General features: G+C 51.1%; 1 long non-coding RNA gene across 1 annotated transcript; it reads left to right on the forward strand.

The window, feature by feature from the left end:
* The first annotated feature begins 9,126 nt into the window (after positions 1 to 9,126).
* On the forward strand, positions 9,127 to 18,094 carry LOC123358078. Its single transcript, XR_006575639.1, has 3 exons — positions 9,127 to 9,308; positions 9,556 to 9,696; positions 17,533 to 18,094. It is a non-coding gene; the product is annotated as an uncharacterized LOC123358078 (long non-coding RNA).
* Positions 18,095 to 18,488: the final 394 nt, after the last annotated feature.

Raw genomic sequence — 18,488 nt, forward strand, 5'->3', positions numbered from 1 at the left:
TTTACAAACCAGGAGGTGCCAGACCCACGCTGTCCAGCCCAGCCCTGCACTGCCATTGTGCTTCTTCCCCTTGGGGGTGGGCCCATGCTGCACCATGCTACCCCCTGCCCAGCACCCCTCCGGCTCCCTACGCGCAGTGCCACACCACCCAGAGACCCCCACCAACCCCCTGCCCAGCACCCCTCCGACTCCCTACACGCAGTGCCACACCACCCAGAGACCCCCACAAACCCCCTGCCCAGCACTCCTCTGGCTCCCTACGCGCAGTGCCACACCACCCAGAGACCCCCACAAACCCCCTGCCCAGCACCCCTCCGGCTCCCTACGCGCAGTGCCACACCACCCAGAGACCCCCACAAACCCCCTGCCCAGCACCCCTCCGTCTCCCTATGCCCAGTGCCACACCACCCAGAGACCCCCACAAACCCCCTGCCCAGCACCCCTCCGACTCCCTACATGCAGTGCCACACCACCCAGAGACCCCCACAAACCCCCTGCCCAGCACCCCTCCGACTCCCTACATGCAGTGCCACACCACCCAGAGACCCCCACAAACCCCCTGTCCAGCACCCCTCCGGCTCCCTAGGCGCAGTGCCACACCACCCAGAGACCCCCACAAACCCCCTGCCCTGTACCCCTCTGACTCCCTTCTTCCAGTGCCGCACCACCCAGAGACCCTCGCAAACCCCCTGCCCAGCACCCCTCCGGCTCCCTACATGCAGTGCCACACCACCCAGAGACCCCCACAAACCCCCTGCCCAGCACCCCTCCGGCTCCCTACGCGCAGTGCCACACCACCCAGAGACCCCCACCAACCCCTGCCCAGCACCCCTCCGACTCCCTATGCGCAGTGCCACACCACCCAGAGACCCCCACAAACCCCCTGCCCTGTACCCCTCCGTCTCCCTTCGCCCAGTGCCACACCACCCAGAGACCCCCACAAACCCCCTGTCCAGCACCCCTCCGACTCCCTATGCCCAGTGCCACACCACCCAGAGACCCCCACAAATCCCCTGCCCTGCACCCCTCTGACTCTCTTCGCCCAGTGCTGCACCATCCAGAGACCCCCACAAACCCCCCTGCCCAGTGCACTCCCAGATCACTCCCCCACCCACTCAGAACCCCCCACAGATCCTCTCACTGACCAGTGCCCCCCAGCTGAAGACCCCCCACAGCCCTCCCACAACTGCACAGTGCCCCACACCTTCCCACCCAGAGCCCCCTACAGATCCCCTCACTGTCCAGTGCCCCCCACCACCACAACTGCAGTGACCCGCACAGACCCCCCACACTTCCCAGCGCCCACACACACAAGATCTCCCCCACTGACAGCCCCCCAACACATATATCTCCCCACCCCCCCAGTGCCCAGCACCTACCCAGACCCCCTAGAGACCTACTCTCCCACACCCTAACCCCCAGCCACAGTAGCCGGCCCTGATGGGAGGTGACTGTGGCTGCGAGGCTGAGATGGCAGCGCAGCCAGAACTGGTCCTAGGGCAGGATAACTCTGGCCTCTTGGGAATGGTGGAAGCAGCCAGGCTGGAGCAGGAGCAGAGCCTACCCGGGCCAGGCTCTCTCAGGACCCAGCTGAGCCTCCCCCATCCCCGACTGTTCCCTGTGAGTGGCTGAGACTGGCCCAGCCTCTGCACCAGTCCCAGGTGGCTCTTCCCCCAGGGAGGCAGGTGGGGCCCCACAGGTCCCAGGCAGTGGAGACAGCTCAGAGCTGGAGCAGTGCTGGGTAGTGGGGCAGATCCCTGAGACGTGACTCCCGTGATCCTACCCAGCCCACCCACACCCATTGGCCCCGTGGCCAGCAGCCTTGCAGAGCACACACCTCTCTCTCTCCCTGCTTTCCTATCACCAGTTATGTTACTACAGGAATGAAATCGAGACATCCCGTAAAACAGCTAGTTCCACATTGTTATAACAGATAATTACAAAGACTAAAGTACATGCTTTACTATAATTAGGACCAGGCAACCCAAGATGAAAACTACACCGTGGCAGAGTCCTACAACCAGGTATTTGAGGCCAATCCCTTTATCAATGGAATCCTCAACCAAAATATGAGGAAGGAGACGAGTCACCCTCAAACTTTTGACAATAGCTCAAGGTCAGACACCAAGAAGACCAGCGTCATTCGTATTCTGGTTTTGGATAAAATACTTGATCTTGCCTACATCATAGAAACCTTCCTCTCTCCAAGTCTACACCCCACTACACCCTTTAGCGATAAAGTAACCATTAAAGAAGTTCTGAATCAGTCGTCTTTCTTCCCAATTTAGGTTTAACAATAAAGCTGCAACCTAAGTAGCTATGGGAGATGACAGTGCAACTACTAGGTATTGGTGGGGGAAAAGTGTGCTACTAATGTCCTGGATATACTGGCAGGGCCGGCTTTAGGATAATTCAACCAATTCCCCTGAATCGGGCCCTGCCCCTAAGAGGGTCCTGCGCCCAAGCCCCGGTTCGGTGTATTGGCAAGAGTCAGTGCACTGTACCGGGGTGGCCCGGCTTCTCCAGGGGACAATTTAAAGGGCCTGGGGGCCCTTTAAATTGCCACCACTGCCACACTGCTGGAGCCATGGAGTAGGGCTGTTGGTATCTGTGGGCTACTTAAAAAGTCTGTGGCTCCCGTTGCTTCTATCGCCCCAGCCCTTTAAATAGCCACTGGAGCCCCGCCGCTTCCCCAGGGCTCCGGCAGCTGTGTACATGGCCAGGGCTGTGGAAGCAGGAGAGCCCCAGGTGGCTGCTGCTCCTCTGGTGGGGGAGGGAGGAGGAGGAGGGAGCACTTACCATACCGGGTGGTCTGTACCCCCTGTACCTGCACCCCCTGCCCTGTCTCCAGCCAACCCCTGCTGCACCCGCCCTGCCTGAAGCCAGCCATTCCTGCACTCCTCTGTCTTCAGCACTGCCAATCTATGCCACACCCCCCTAGGGCCCTGCTTGAAGCCAGACAGCCCACCCCACCCCACCCCACACACCCCTGTCTCCAGACATTGCTGCACCCCTTGCCCTGACTGCAGCCAGCCCCATGTCCACTGGTGCCCTGCAATTCCCTGGGCAGTAACCCTGCACACCTGCTTCAATGATGGGAGAAGAGAGCAGCTGGTACCCACACACATGTGCACACCCTAGGGTGACCAGACAGCAAGTGTGAAAAATCAGGATGGGGTGGAGGTTAATAGGATCCTATATAAGAAAAAGACCCCCAGATTGGGACTGTCTCTATAAAATCGGGACATCTGGTCACCCTAGCACACTCCCAGGGAGTGGCGGGGACCCACACATGTGAAGCGGAGTTCATTTCTAGTTCAGTCCCATCTTTTTAAAAAAGAACTGTAGGTAGTGTTAACATACAGCCATATTTTCCCGGACATGTCAGACTTTTTGGTTTTTAAATTGCTGTCCGGGAGGATTTTTTAAATCTGGAAATATAGTAACCCTATTGGTACCAGAAATACATATTCTGGCACATCCCTTAAATCAGAACTTTTCATAGGGAACCGGTTGCTAAGAAAGGAAAGGCTTTTTTTCCCCCACCTTTTTTTCCTTTTTTTTAAAGTCATACCTGCTGGGGCCCCGCCGAAAATGTTTGAATTGGGTGGGCCCCAAACTTCCTAAAGCCGGCCCTAACTAGTCTGTTCAGTGTTATAGCTTTTAATATGCTACTGCAAACACTGTAATAGAGCATTAATGTCCCAATGTACTGTAGCTTGTTTTAACTTACCGTAATACTAGAAGTGGTGCATGTGAACATTGCCGTAACGAGGGCAAGGCGAGTGAGGCATTTGCCTCGGGCACGGAAAGTGAGGGGCTCAGAAAGTCTCTCCTTCAGCGGCAATTCGGCAGCAAGTCCTTCCCTCTGAGAGGGACTGTGGTACTCGTTGCCGAAGTGCTGCTGGTCGTCTTCAATGGAGAGGGGCAGCGCATACGGCTCTTTTGCAGAAATTCGTTGGTGGATCCTTCCCTCTAATAGGGAAGAGCCGGACATGCTGCCTCTGTTCCTTGCCTTATGTGCCAAAAATCCCTACTGACGGCTCTGCATGTGAAGCTCTCTTAAAAGCTGACACTACAGTAGTGATATTCCCTAGCCAGCATGCATAGGGCTGGGTGTGGGGAAGGGGAGTGAATTTAGGTATAAGTAACATCTCTCACACCAAACAGGAACTTTTACAAAGTTCATTATTATGCCTTGTCTTACAAACACCAAAAACTATTATTACATATGCAGAAAGGTCAATAATCACCCCCTCCCCATATATACAGAGTTGTGCTTCTGCATATAGTATCTATGTCAGATTAATATTGAGTTACCAGCTGTTCAGGAATCAGTAAAGAGTCAGCTGCCAAGCCACATGTTGATTCCTATTGCAAACTGTATGGGTGACCCTTGAGGCATTCTGAAGCAAGAGATTACTGTAAAACTGTAAATAAGACGCAGAAAGAATAAAATTTTCCTAGGTTTTGTTTGTCAGATTTATTGTATTATGTATAGTAGGTCTTTAATATAAAAACCAGGTAGTATGGTTTACAATGTTTTAACAAGAGATTATTCTATTACCATTATCCAGTCAACTTGCACACTATTTTGAATTAGTGATAATTCACAGAGAGAGAAAGAAGAAAGCTGAATTTAGATAATTATTAACCAGATTCCTGGTTATTCACCAGCCACTTTGCTTCAGTCCATGGCATAAAGCATCATAAACCCAGGACAGTATTGACAAGATAATATTCACCTCGAATTTGCATCCGCTACACTCCCTGCCCCCGCCTCATTCCCAGTCACAATATTCAGGATATAGCCTAGTGAGAAAGTGGCCTGGCTGAAGCATGTAGCTGGCAACTGAAAACTAGTACTGAGTACAATAGCCTTGAGAACATTGCTTAATTCTGAGCACTGTGTCTGCAGTGAGATGCAGGGTGGCCCTGGTGCCACGGCACCATTGTAAAGTCGATAATGACTCTAATCCCATAGGCGGCAGGTTTGTATAATTTTTGGTGGTGCCCAAAATGGTGGTCCATCCCCCCGCTCTCGTCCTGTAAGCCAATATAAAATGAAGCTACAACGCATCAGAACCACAAGATTACAAGGGTCATTTAAAAGTGGAAAGTGAGAAGCAGCACTTGCCTGCTTCAATATACGGTATTAAATTTTGTTACACCTGTTGTGCCAAATTGGGAATGTTCTTAATGTTTTCTCTGAATACTGTGTGGATGCCTCAGTTTCCCCTGCAAGGTGCCAACTGAAGGTGTTGGGGGCAAAGAGATCAGGTGGCCTCCTTGTCCAGAAGAGATACAAAGGCCAGAGGAGGGAGTGTCAGTTTGGAGCTGGCTGGGGAAATGGGGAGAGGCCCAGAACTTGGGTCTAGGCTCCCCACCCTCCAAGATGGACCTGACTGAGGGGTCACTTTCTGTACCTACAAGCTCTGTTTAATCTGTGTTCCTGTTGTCTAACAAACCTTCTATTTTACCGGCTGGCTGAGAGTCACGTCTGACTGCAGAGTTGGGGTGCAGGGACCTCTGGTTGCCCCACGACCTGCCTGGGCACACTCGCTGCAGAAAGTGCACGGTGTGGAAAGGGCTGAATGCTCCGAGGTCAGACCCAGCAAGGTGTAAGCTTCTTGTCCTGGAGACAGTACGCTCAGAGAGAGGAGGCTCCCCCAGAGTCCTGACTGGCTTTGTATGGAGTAGTTCCAAAGCATCACAGCATCCCCTTCCACACCATGCACTTCCCAGAAGTCCGCACAGGCACTGACACTCCCTCCTCTGGCCTCTCTCTCTTTTCCAGGCATTAGGAGGCCACCTGATCTCTTTGTTCTCCAACACCTTCAATTGGCAGCTTGCAGGAGAGTGGCCCAGGCCATCAGGTGCCCGGAGACAGGGTTTTGGCCATTCTCTGCAGACAGCATCACACTGGCCCTCTAGGGCTCTACAACAATCACACCCCCTTATCCCACCATCTAGATCCTTGAGAAATGCATAGGGGAAACTGAGGCACCCACACAGTATTCAGAGAAAACATTAAGAACATTCCCACTTTGTAACACCTGTATACAACTAGTTATATACTTTAAAGGGGTGTAAAATAATCAAGTATTGTGCTAAACACAATGATACTCCAAACTGACCACCACATTTAAGTTGCACATTTTTCCCCTCAGGTGAGGGCTCTGGGTGGGGCTGGGGATGAGGGGTTCACAGTGCAGGAGGGTGCTCAGAGTTGGGGTGCTGGGGGTGCAGGCTCTGGGGTGGGGCAGGGCTGGGGATAAGTAACTTGGGATGCAGACAGGCTGCCCCAGGGCTAGGACCAGAGAGGACTCCCCCCCCACACCCCATTATCAGCAGCAGCAAGCTCCAGGGGAGGGATCCCTCCTCTCCCCCCGCAGCACACTCACTCTGCAAAACAGTCACTGCACATGCTCCTAGGGACTCTCTCAGGTCCAGAAAGCCCACTCGCCTCCCCTGTAGTGGGTATCGGGTGGCACAGAGTCCCTGGGCGATGCTCTGGAACTGCTCCCCACCAAGCCAGTCAGGACTTTGGGGAGCCTCCTCTCCCTTGGAGCAGACTTTTTCAGGGCAAGAAGCTCACACATCTTCATCTCCTGGGTCTCTCCTTAGTGCATTCAGCATCCTCTGCCCCTCCATGTGCTTCCCACAGCGATCCCACCCCAGCGGAGTCCAGGGGAAGCCACAGGGTCCTGCCCCCCCACTTCGCAGTCAGACATGACTCTCAGCCAGCCAGTAAAACAGAGGTTTATTCGGTGACAGGAACACGGTCTAAAACAGAGCTTGTAGGTACTGCGAACAAGACCCCACAGCCGGGTCCATTCTGGGAGCAGTGAGCCAGACCCCCATCTGCACTTCCCTCCTCATCCCCAGCCAGCTCCAGACTCCCAAACCCCCTCCAGCCCCTCCTCTCTGCTCAGTTCTTTTCCTGGGCCAGGAGGTCACCTGACCTCTTTGTCTCCAACACCTTCAGCTGGCACCTTTGCAGAGGAGGACCCAGGCCATCAGTTGCTAGGAGACAGAGTGCCAGGCATTTAGATGCACTGGCCCTTTGCTCTGTAGCAATCACATACCCTGATCCACCACCTAGATACTTTAGAACTGCATAGGAGACACTGAGGCACAAACAGAGTATTCAGAGAAAACATTAAGAACATTCCCAGCTCGTCACACCGGGGTGGGGGGCTGCCATCATGTGTGGCCTCCCCACCCCTGCTATTCCCCCTGTGTGCTCTGTACCCACAAACCTTACCTCCCCTTTTCACGTATTCACATACAAATGAGTGGAAGTGCGCACCTCAATCATCCAATAGGTCAATTTGGCACATTAGCCAGGAGGAAGCAAATCGTGAGCGTTTTCGACCACAAACCCCATCCCTCCAGATTTGCAACCATCCTTGGACCAGTGACAGGTGCACAGCCAACCCTGGACCAGTGACAGGGGCACAACCAACCCTGGACCAGTGACACATGCACAACCATCCCCGGACCAGTGACAGGTGCGTAGGCAGCCAAGTCATTGGAAATAATCAAGGAGGAAGCCATTGAAAAAAATGAATGGGGCCACTCTGGTTATTACCTTGGGGTCAGGGGAGTGCTCTGTACCCCCAAACCTTACCTCCCTTTTCATATATTCACACACAAAAAAGTGAAAGAGCATGCCTCAAGCATCCAATAGATCAGGGTTCGGCAACCTTTCAGAAGAGCTGTGCCGAGTCTTCATTTAGTCTCTCTGATTCAAGGTTTCGCATGCCAGTAATACATTTTAATATTTTTAGAAGGTCTCTTTTTATGGCTATAATATATAACTAAACTATTGTTGTATATGAAGAAAATAAGGTTTTTAAATGCTTAAGAAGCTTCATTTAAAATTAAATGAAAACGCAGAACCCCCCAGACCCCTGTAATAGGTCAATTTGGCACGTTAGCCAGGAGGAAGCAGATCGTGAGCGTTTTCGACGACAAACCCCATCCCTCCAGATTTGCAACCATCCCTGGACCAGTGACAGGTGCACAACCATCCCTGGACCAGTGACAGGTGCATAGGCAGCCAAGTCACTGGAAATAATCAAGGAGGAAGCCAGTGGAAAAAATGAATGGGGCCACTCTGGTTATCACCTTGGGGTCTGGGGCGTGCTCTGTACCCACAAACCTTTCCTCCCCTTTTCACGTATTCACACACAAATGACAGGAAGCGCGTGCCTCAATCATCCAATAGGTCAATTTGGCACATTAGCCAGGAGGAAGCAAATCATGAGCGTTTTCGACCACAAACCCCATCTCTCCAGATTTGCAACCATTCCTGGACCAGTGACAGGGGCACAACCATCCCCGGACCAGTGACAGGTGTGTAGGCAGCCAAGTCATTGGAAATAATCATGGAGGAAGCCAGTGGAAAAAATGAATGGGGCCACTCTGGTTACCACCTTGGGGTCAGGGGAGTGCGCTGTACCCACAAACCTTACCTCCCCTTTTCACATATTCACACTCAAAAAAGTGAAAGTGCGCGCCTCACTCATCCAATAGGTCAATTTGTCATATTAGCCAGGAGGAAGCAAATCGTGAGCGGGTATGTGGGGTGGGGGTGCAGGCTCTGGGAGGGAGTGTGGGGGTGGGAGGGGGTATGTGGGGAAGGGATGGGGGTGCAGGCTCTGGGAGGGGGTTGGGGGTGGGAGCGGGTATGTGGGGTGGGGGTGCAGGCTCTGGGAGGGAGTGTGGGGGTGGGAGGGGGTATGTGGGGAAGGGATGGGGGTGCAGGCTCTGGGAGGGGGTTGGGGGGTGGGAGGGGGTATGTGGGGTGGGGGTGCAGGCTCTGGGAGGGGGTTGGGGGGTGGGAGGGGGTATGTGGGGTGGGGGTGCAGGCTCTGGGAGGGGGTTGGGGGGCAGCGCTTACCTGGGGCTCCAAGGCGGGGCAGGGGGCCTCCATGTGCTGCTGCCCCCAGGCACAGCCCTGCAGCTTCCCACTGGGTGCAGGGGCACTTGGGGTGCCTCATCCTGGGGCCTCAGGGAGGGGCCAGCAGACGCATGGAGCTGGGGCCCCCGGGGGCGGGGGAGAGCACTGGGGGGGGCAGCGGGGGGGCCACTTGGCCCCAAAACAGCTGGAGTCCCACAGGCCACATTGGGGAGGCTCGCGGGCTACGGGTGGAATTTGAGCCCCCTGCAGTAGAACATGATGGGGCGGGGGGGGCGATGGGACGAAGAGGGAATGCAGGCTGGGCCCACTGATTAGGTGCCACTGACATGGACCCTGGAGCAGAGGTGGAAGAAGAAGTGATGGGAGAAATAGGGAGAAGGTGAGGGGGGTTGGGGAGTTTGGGGGTGTCCCAGCCCCAGGCTAGGCCAGACAAGAGCAGGCTGCGGGGGGCGCAGGCTTTGCAGGGGGTGAGAGTTGCTGGCGTTTTGGGGCATGGGGGGGATGTGGCTACGTGGGAGTGATCTGATGGATAAAGCTCAGCAAGCCACGGTTAGCAGAAACCTGTGATTGTATTTTGCTTGGTGTCACTTTAAGAAGCTGCTTTCACGCTATTGACTCTGTCCTAGATCCTGATCCCGCCAACAGCTCTGCCTGTGGAGGGCTCCCGTGCACTGGCCTTTGTGGGATCGCGTGGCGAGGCCTAGCTCCTGACATTGAGACAGTTACATCTCAAACCCGGTTTCCACAGGACGTGTTCCTGGCTTAAGGTAAGAGAGAAAAGCATTCTTTGAACAACAGAAATCTTGTGGTGTGTTGCAGATGCTGAAAACTGTGATCCTCATGATTTTTTAAAAAAAGATCTGGCGTTACTAATGAATACATGGGAAATTGTTACAAGTGGAGGAACTTTAGCGCGGGTGCTGTTTATTTGTTCGGCCTTTCAATTAGAGTTGGGTTCCAGACAAGTGATGGCCACGAAGTTTTAGAATTTGTTTGGGGAGAGGTATTGGAAACCATTACGGCCACATCTTTGCGATCTGGTGTAGTTCCAGCTCTTCCGAGGGCTCCCATTGACTCCGAGGTACCAAGCACTAGTTGTGGTGCTTAGGTGTTTTGTTGTTGTTGGATGCAGACTGACCCAGCTACCAGGGCCGGCTTTAAGCCGATTCAACCGATTCCCCGGTATCGGGCCCCGCGCCTAAGAGGGCCCCACTCTGGGGGTCTTCAGTGGCATTTCAGAGGTGGGGGGTCTGCTCTGGGGGTCTTCGGCAGTATTTCAGCGGCGGGGGGTGTCCAATGCTGCACAAGACCCGGAGTGAACCCCCTGCCGCGAAGTGCCGCTGAAGGCCCGGACTGCTGCCGGGTATTGGAATCGGGCCCCGCGGGGCATAAAGCCGGCCCTGCCAGCTACCCCCTGATACTTGGAGGAGGAAGGCCTTATCTGCAAGCTCTTTGAAGCAGGGATCTGTCTGCAAACTCCAAAGCCCAGTGTCAAGTGCTCCAGGGCTGCTGCTTCTTCCTCTTCCTTTCTCTCTCTCTCTCTCTCTCTCTCTCTGAAACTAGCCTGTTTCTTTCTACAGGGCTCTGTTGTATTTACACAGCGTGGGTCCTAAACACTCATTTAAAATACCCATCACCAACCACTTGATGTTTTCCTTCCCTTCGTCTTGTCATGTGTGTTTTGCTGTCCGTGTCGCTTGATTCCTTATGTTTACTGTTCTCTGTGTGCAGTATTCATCAAAGTAAGAGGTGACAACCCAGAGAACTTGCGTAAACCCGAGTGAATGCCTTTTACTCTCCTTTCCAGTATCAGACAATATTTATGATATTTGCGAGGAGAGCGTGACTATTTCTAGTGGACTCATAGCTCTGTTTAGCATCTTAAAGCTGAGCGTGTGCGCAGATAATACACCTGCAAGAGGGATAGTTTTGTGACCTGCAAAAGCCCAGAGCATGCTCGAGTTTTGGCATATGCTTCATTTTTTCAGAGCCACTTTCCTTAAATCATAGAATATCAGGGTTGGAAGGGACCTCAGGAGGTATCTAGTCCAACCCCCTGCTCAAAGCAGGACCAATCCCCAGACAGATTTTTACCCCAGATCCCTAAGTGGCCCTCTCAAGGATTGAACTCACCTCTGGGTTTAGCAGGCCAATGCTCAAACCACTGAGCTCTCTCTCCCTGTAGTGGTCTCTGCTAGAAGTAGATTATTAAACTGGGCCTCTAATGCATCATTTTTATGCTTTTACTTCATGCCCATGACTTTGTTCTAATTACATAGCTGTTTTCAGTAGGCCACATTTTGGTGTGTTTACTAGCTTGAGATGTTAGGATGATAAAGTACATGAGAACAGGGCAGGCTGGCTCGCCTTCAAGGGGCAGCCCTCCCTGTTATCTGGATAGAGTGAGGGGGGGCTGGGAGCCAGGACTCCTGGGTTCTATCCCTGGCTCTGGGAGGGGACCAACCAGATGGCCTTTCAGTCTCTGTCTGCAACACAACAGCTTTTGAAAGCCACCTCCGATCCATTCCCAAATCCCAGGAAATCTCCCTGTTGATTCTGGTGGAAATTGGAGAATGGGAAAAGCCTGGATTTCACTAAGATGAGGCCCAAGGTGCACCCTGCCGGTGGTGCTGGAAAAGGAAGGTCTCTGGTGCCCTCTGCGGCTGTCAGCACAAATGACTCACTAGAGGGTATGTGCTGTTTAGGAAAGACCGAAACAAAGGTAAAGGTGGGGGAGTAGCATTGTATGTCAATAATGAGGTGAAATGTAACAAAATAACTAACAATGCAATGGATAATACGGAGTCTGTTTGGGGAATGGTGACATTGGGGAAGAAAACTACTAGAGCGTCCTCTGGGATAGTGATTGGGGTGTGCTATAGACCGCCTGGATCTAGCCTGGATATGGATAGAGAGCTGTTTAATGTTTTTAAGGAGGTAAATACTAATAGGAACTGTGTGATCATGGGAGACTTTAACTTCCCGGATATAGATTGGGAACAAATGCTAGTAATAATAATAGGGCTCAGCTTTTCCTAGACGTGATAGCTGATGAATTCCTTCATCAAGTAGTTGATGAATCGACGAGGGGGGATGCCATTTTAGATCTGATTTTGGTGAGTAACGAGGACCTTGTTGAGGAAATAGTTGTAGGGGACAACCTTGGCTCGAGTGATCATGAGCTAATTCGGTTCAAAATAAATGGAAGGATAAACAAAATTGCATCTGAGACTAAGGTTTACGATTTCAAAAGGGCTAACTTTACTAAATTAAGGCGACTAGTTAGGGAAGTGGACTGGACTAACATATTTAGGGATCTAAAGGCGGAAGACGCCTGGGGTTACTTCAGGTTGAAGTTGCAGGAGCTGTCAGAGGCCTGTATCCCGAGAAAGGGAAAACGGTTCGTAGGTAGCAGTTTTAGACCGAGCTGGATGAGCAAGCGTCTCAGAGGGGTGATTAAGAAAAAACAGAAAGTGTACAAGTACTGGAAAATGGGAGGGATCAGCAAAGAAACCTCCCTTATTGAGGTCAGAGGGTGTAGGGAAGCAGTGAGAAAGGCAAAGAGCAGGGTGGTGGAGATGGACCTAGTGAAGGGGATTAAAACCAATAGCAAAAGGTTTTTTAGCCATATAAATAGGAAGAAAACCAAGAAGGAAGAAGTGGGACCGCTTAAAACTTTAGATGGAGTGGAGATTAGGGATAATCTTGGCATGGCACAATATCTAAACGAATATTTTGCCTCGGTCTTTAATGAGGCTAATGAAGGGCTAAGGAATAGTGGTAGAGGGACTGATGGGAATGAAGATATGGGGGTAGACATTACAGTATCTGAGGTAGAAGCCAAACTTGAACAGCTTAACGGAAGTAAATTGGGGGGCCCGGATAATCTTCATCCTAGAATATTAAGGGAATTGGCGAGTGAAATTGCAAGCCCGTTAGCGATGATTTTTAATAAATCTCTAAACTCGGGGGTTGTACCATTCGACTGGAGATTAGCTAATGTAGTTCCTATATTCAAAAAGGGGAAAAAATGTGACCCGGGTAACTACAGGCCTGTTAGTTTAACATCTGTAGTATGCAAAGTCATGGAAAAAATTATAAAGGAGAGAGTGGTTACGGACCTTGAGGCCGATGGCAACTGGGACAAATTACAGCATGGTTATACGAAAGGTAGATCGTGTCAAACCAACCTCATCTCCTTCTTTGAGAAAGTAACAGATTTTTTAGACAAGGGAAATGCGGTGGATCTAATATATCTTGATTTCAGTAAGGCATTTGATACGGTACCGCATGAGGAATTACTGGTTAAATTGGAAAAGATGGGGATCGAAATGAAAATCCAGAGGTGGATAAGGAGCTGGTTAAAGGGGAGACTGCAGAGGGTCGTATTGAAGGGTGATCTGTCGGGTTGGAGGGGGGTTACCCGTGGAGTTCCTCAAGGTTCGGTTTTGGGTCCGATTTTATTTAATCTATTTATCGCTGACCTCGGAACCAAAAGTAGGAGTGGGCTGATAAAGTTTGTGGATGACACCAAGTTGGGAGGTATTGCCAATTCGGAAAAGGATCGGGATATCCTCCAGGGAGATTTGGATGACCTTGTAAACTGGAGTATTAGTAACAGGATGAAATTCAATAATGAGAAGTGTGAGGTTATGCATTTAGGGATGACTAACAAGAATTTTAGTTATAAGCTGGGGACGCACCAGTTGGAAGTAACGGAGGAGGAGAAGGACCTAGGAGTCCTGGTTGATCGTAGGATGACTATGAGTAGGCAATGTGATGTGGCCGTTAAAAAAGCTAATGCGGTCTTGGGATGCATTAGGCGAGGTATTTCTAGTAGAGATAAGGAGGTGCTAGTCCCGTTATATAAGGCATTGGTGAGACCTCATTTGGAGTATTGTGTGCAGTTTTGGTCTCCCATGTTTAAGAAGGATGAATTCAAGCTGGAACGGGTACAAAGAAGGGCCACTAGAATGATCCGAGGAATGGAAGGCCTGTCGTATGAAAGGAGACTTGAGGAGCTCGGTTTGTTTTCCTTAACCAAAAGAAAGACAAGAGGAGATATGATTGCACTCTTTAAATATATCAGAGGGATAAATACCAGGGAAGGAGAGGAATTATTTCAGCTCAGTGCTAATGTGGACACGAGGACAAACGGATATAAATTGTCAGTTAGGAAATTTAGGCTTGAAATTAGACGAAGGTTTCTAACCATCAGAGGAGTGCAATTCTGGAACAGCCTACCGAGGGAAACAGTGGGGGCGAAGGACCTCCATGACTTTAAGATTAAGCTGGATAAGTTTATGGAGGGGATGGTATGATAGGATAACGGGTTTAGTCAATAGGTCAATAACGTGGTAATTAGTACAAAGGGTCAATGTTGGGATATTGTTAGCCTTTTCCAGAGGGTCTGGCTGGAGAGTCTTGCCCGCATGCTCGGGGTTCAGCTGATCGCTATATTTGGGGTCGGGAAGGAATTTTCCTCCAGGGTAGATTGGCAGTGGCCCTGGAGGTTTTTTGCCTTCCTCCGAAGCATGGGGCAGGGGTCGCTTGCTGGTGGATTATCTGCTACTTGAAGTCTCTAAATCATGATTTGGAGCATTCAACAGCAGAGTCAAGGGAGAGAATTAGTTCAGGAGTGGGTGGATCGGCTTATGTGGCCTGCATCTTGCAGGAGGTCAGACTAGATGATCATAATGGTCCCTTCTGATCTTGAATTCTATGATTCTATGATTCTATGACCTTTGTGAGGGCTGGAATGGGCGGCCCCGCGCAGGCGCTGGGCAAGCTCTTATCCAGCCTTTTTGGCGGGAAACGTTCTGAGGGGACGGAATGTTGGGGGCTGGCTCTGGCGGGAAAAGCTGGTTCTGTCCGGTTTGAGCCAGACGACTCCAGTGTCTAAGCTGTAAACAAGTTCACTTACAGAGATGGAGTCCAGGGGTCATAGTTCATAGACTCCATATTAGAGTCTATTAAAGCCAGTGATTCACTTAACATTACCTCAGAAATACATTATTAAAACAACTAATTGAACATATTAAACAGTACTAACATTCCTTACTTATTTATCCCTAACAGTATCAACTTTATAAAGCCTGATAATGATAGAAAACACAAAAATAAAAATAATAACTTAATTTCTACAACGTAACCTGGCTCCTAGGTGCCAACTACGGGGAAAAATTAGCGGGTGCTCAGCACCCACCAGCAGCCAATCTCTCCCCTCCCTCCAGCGCATCCTGTACACTGGCGGCACCGCTGACCAACTGCTCCCCCTCCTTCCCAGCGCCTCGGCCCACCGCAAAATAGCTGTTTTGCTGTGTTCAAAAACTTCAGGATTCCCCGGCAGGGAAAGGGAGCAGCAGGGACGTGGTGCGCTCAGGGGAGGAGGCAGGGCAGGGCCGGGGGCTTGAGGTAAAAGGCAGAATGGGAGCGGGGCAGAGCAGGGGTGGGAAGAGGCAGGATGGGGACTTGGTGAAGGTGGTGGAGTGGGGGCAGAGGCGGAGGGGGGGGGTGGAGCACCCACCGACCAGAGGGGAAGTCGGTGCCTATGACCTGGATACTTTATAAACCACCTACATTATTTCTGTTAATATAAAACTGAAGATAAAGAAAAATTCAGTCTCAGCCGCTCAGTCCGCACAGAAACACAGCGAGAAGAAACTCAAGAGTTCAGTTCACCTGAGGCTCAGTGACCGTCTTTGTTCACCAAAATCTCTACATTCGGCTGAGTCAAGAGCACAGCAACTATATCTTCTCTCCACTTGCTTGTCAATATCTCCAGCTGGAATCCCGGCAGCTCTTTTCGCCTTCGCTGCTGAAATCAGTTCGCTAGTCAGCTAACCAATTTCCCCTTTCTGTAACGAACACCACTGGGGTTTCCCTGGAGGAGGGTTAACACTAGCACTAACCAGCTGCAAAAATGCTTCAGAGCCCGCGGGAAAACCCAGCCTGCTTTCTCCTCCCGTGATTCAGATTCCCCCGACCTATCCCAGGGCACGTGGCCTTTTGCAAAGCAGCCGGCCTGACAATTCACCCTCCCTGGACTCTGACTCTGGCGGTGGGGTCCCCTAAACGACCACCCCCAATTCCAGCCACGTCTGGGTGTGGAGGGGCTAATTGTGCATCTACTTTGCAACAGTGACCCCGACATAAATTCCCCTCTCCCCTACCCAGTAGATCTCCTCAAGGGATCTCACCCTGTTAAACAGGTAGGTTACAGTTTCCCTGTTTAACAGCTGGAGCGGGGCTGGAACTGCATTTCCCTCTCTCCACAGACCCAGCAGATCCAACAATTCCAGTGTATCTAAGTGTGAGTGTTTGGTGCATGGAGCCGCCATGTGATGTGAGCTCTCTGCACCATCCTCAGCAGTGACTAGTCACTAGTGCAGTGACAGCGCTGAGCCAGGGACTGAATGGAAGTGGGGGTGCAGGGTCACATGGGGTGGGGGCAGGGGCTCCAGGGCCACAGGGGGGTGGGTTGAAGAACTCCAGGGACACATGGGAACAGGGAGATGTGTCTGACTGAACGGAAGAGGCTCAGGGTTTGCATGGGGGAGGCTCCCCAACTTCCTAACAATCCCTGCCCCCCTCCCCCAAAATAAACTGTTCCAGGCCTGTTTGTGTGAGAGGCGGGAGAAGTAGCTGATAGTCACTGGATGTTAATGAAGGTGACAGCTCCTTCACTTTTACCCTGCACTGCAGTGTCCCCGTCATGGCCCCTTTCTGTCAGCATCATGAAATCCGTCCGTAGGCATCATAATTCCTGGAGCGCAGCTGGGACCGGACAGCCTCCTCTCCCCAAATGCTGATGTGGTCCAGCAGCTCGGTATTGCTCCAAGCGGGGGATCGCCTGGTGCGTGGAACAGGCATGGTGGCCAGTGTAGATGGGGTCTGGGGGTTAGGTCGGTATAGCTACATCTCTCAGGGATATGGATTTTTCACACCCTGGAGTAACAAGCTATACAACAGTAAATTCTAGTGTAGACCAGGCCTAAGTAATTCCTAACTTGTTCTTTCCTTATTTTAGCTGCCAATCTCACTCCATTTACATGATCTTCACTATGTTAGTTGTTGGATTGTTAATTTAATTATTTAGATAACTCAAAGGAAGTTTTTAAATGTTGCAACATACAGTAATAATCACATCTGTTATTATTTGTATTAGAAATGGATCTGATTAGACTGAGAGCACCAGAACGTTGGCGAAGTTCCAGTCCCAATCAAACTAACATTGCGACTCTGATCTATTTCTAATTCCCATCAGATCCTGTTTTGAATTTATTAAAAATAATTTCTAACTGATAGCTGAAGGAAAGTACCGCATAATGGCATAGTTTGGGCATAATTCTGCCAAGACTGTTGGCCTCTACAAAGTTTTTGTGGGCGTGGAATGAGGGATTTTATGATCGTCTCTTTTATTTGGAAAATGGTTATATCTCTTCAGTGGCTTGACTTAATCCTGTTTAGGACAGCAGGGGGAAATATTTGTTTCAAGTTTAATCTGTACAGATGTAGGAGTTCAATATAGTCATTATTTTATCTCTCTCTCTCTCTCTCTCTCTCTCTCTCTCTCCTATCTCCTTATATTTTCTCCTTTCCAGATCTGAAGGATCCCAGGCCCAGCGAACACATTCACATCAGATCAGCAAGGAGGCAGCTGCTGCAGGAAGGGCGGAGACCAGATTCAATCCGGGATAGACACATTGCTGAGCGAAGTGAAAGTGAAACTTATTTTTCTCTTCCCGTAGTGTGCCATGGCCGCAAAACGGGGGATACAAGAGCTGCAAGAGGCTGTGATCTGTTCCATTTGCCTGGCTTATTTTAACGACCCGGTGATTCTCAAGTGTGGACACAACTTCTGCCGAGCCTGCATCACTCAGTACTGCCAGGAGTCCGACCCCTCCCCCCGGTATCGCTGCCCTCAGTGCAGAGAACCCTTCCGGGAAGGAGAATTCCAGCCCAACCGGGAGCTGAGGAATGTCGTTGAAATAGCCAAAAAATTCCCAGCGCCAAGGGGGGAGAGAGCGTGTGAAAAACATGAGGCGCTTTTGCAACTCTTCTGTGAAGTGGATCAAACCCCGATCTGCCTGGTGTGCAGAGAGTCCCGCAGCCACAAAGACCACCCCGTGCTTCCTATCGAGGAGGCGGCCCAGGATTACCAGGTAAGAATTAGTCCTGTTTGCATGTGGGCCGCATCCCAGGCCAGACAGGCTGGAACAATCAGACCAGAGCCATCTGAGAATAGAAACTCAGCAAGGTCCTAAAACTAGCTTCCTACAATCACAAGGTAGAGAAACAAGGGATTTTATACAGGAAGATGTTGAGGAGACACGTTTTTAAGGCCTGCTCTGCATATAGTTTTGGTACTGATCTGTGCTGGGGAGGCGGGGGGGGGGATATATATATACTTTTTTTAATAAAAGAGTTATGTCAGCAAACCCCCCCCCCCCAGTGCGGATACAAGTTGTGCTGGTATAAAGGTGCCTGATGCCAGGAAGGCCTGTTTCCCTTTCCATACAGGACTAGGCGATACACCGTTATAGAGGTGTAACTACAC

Source organism: Mauremys mutica, unplaced genomic scaffold (genome assembly GCF_020497125.1).
Source record: "Mauremys mutica isolate MM-2020 ecotype Southern unplaced genomic scaffold, ASM2049712v1 001380F_np12_obj, whole genome shotgun sequence".
In the NCBI taxonomy this organism is placed as follows: domain Eukaryota; kingdom Metazoa; phylum Chordata; order Testudines; family Geoemydidae; genus Mauremys; species Mauremys mutica.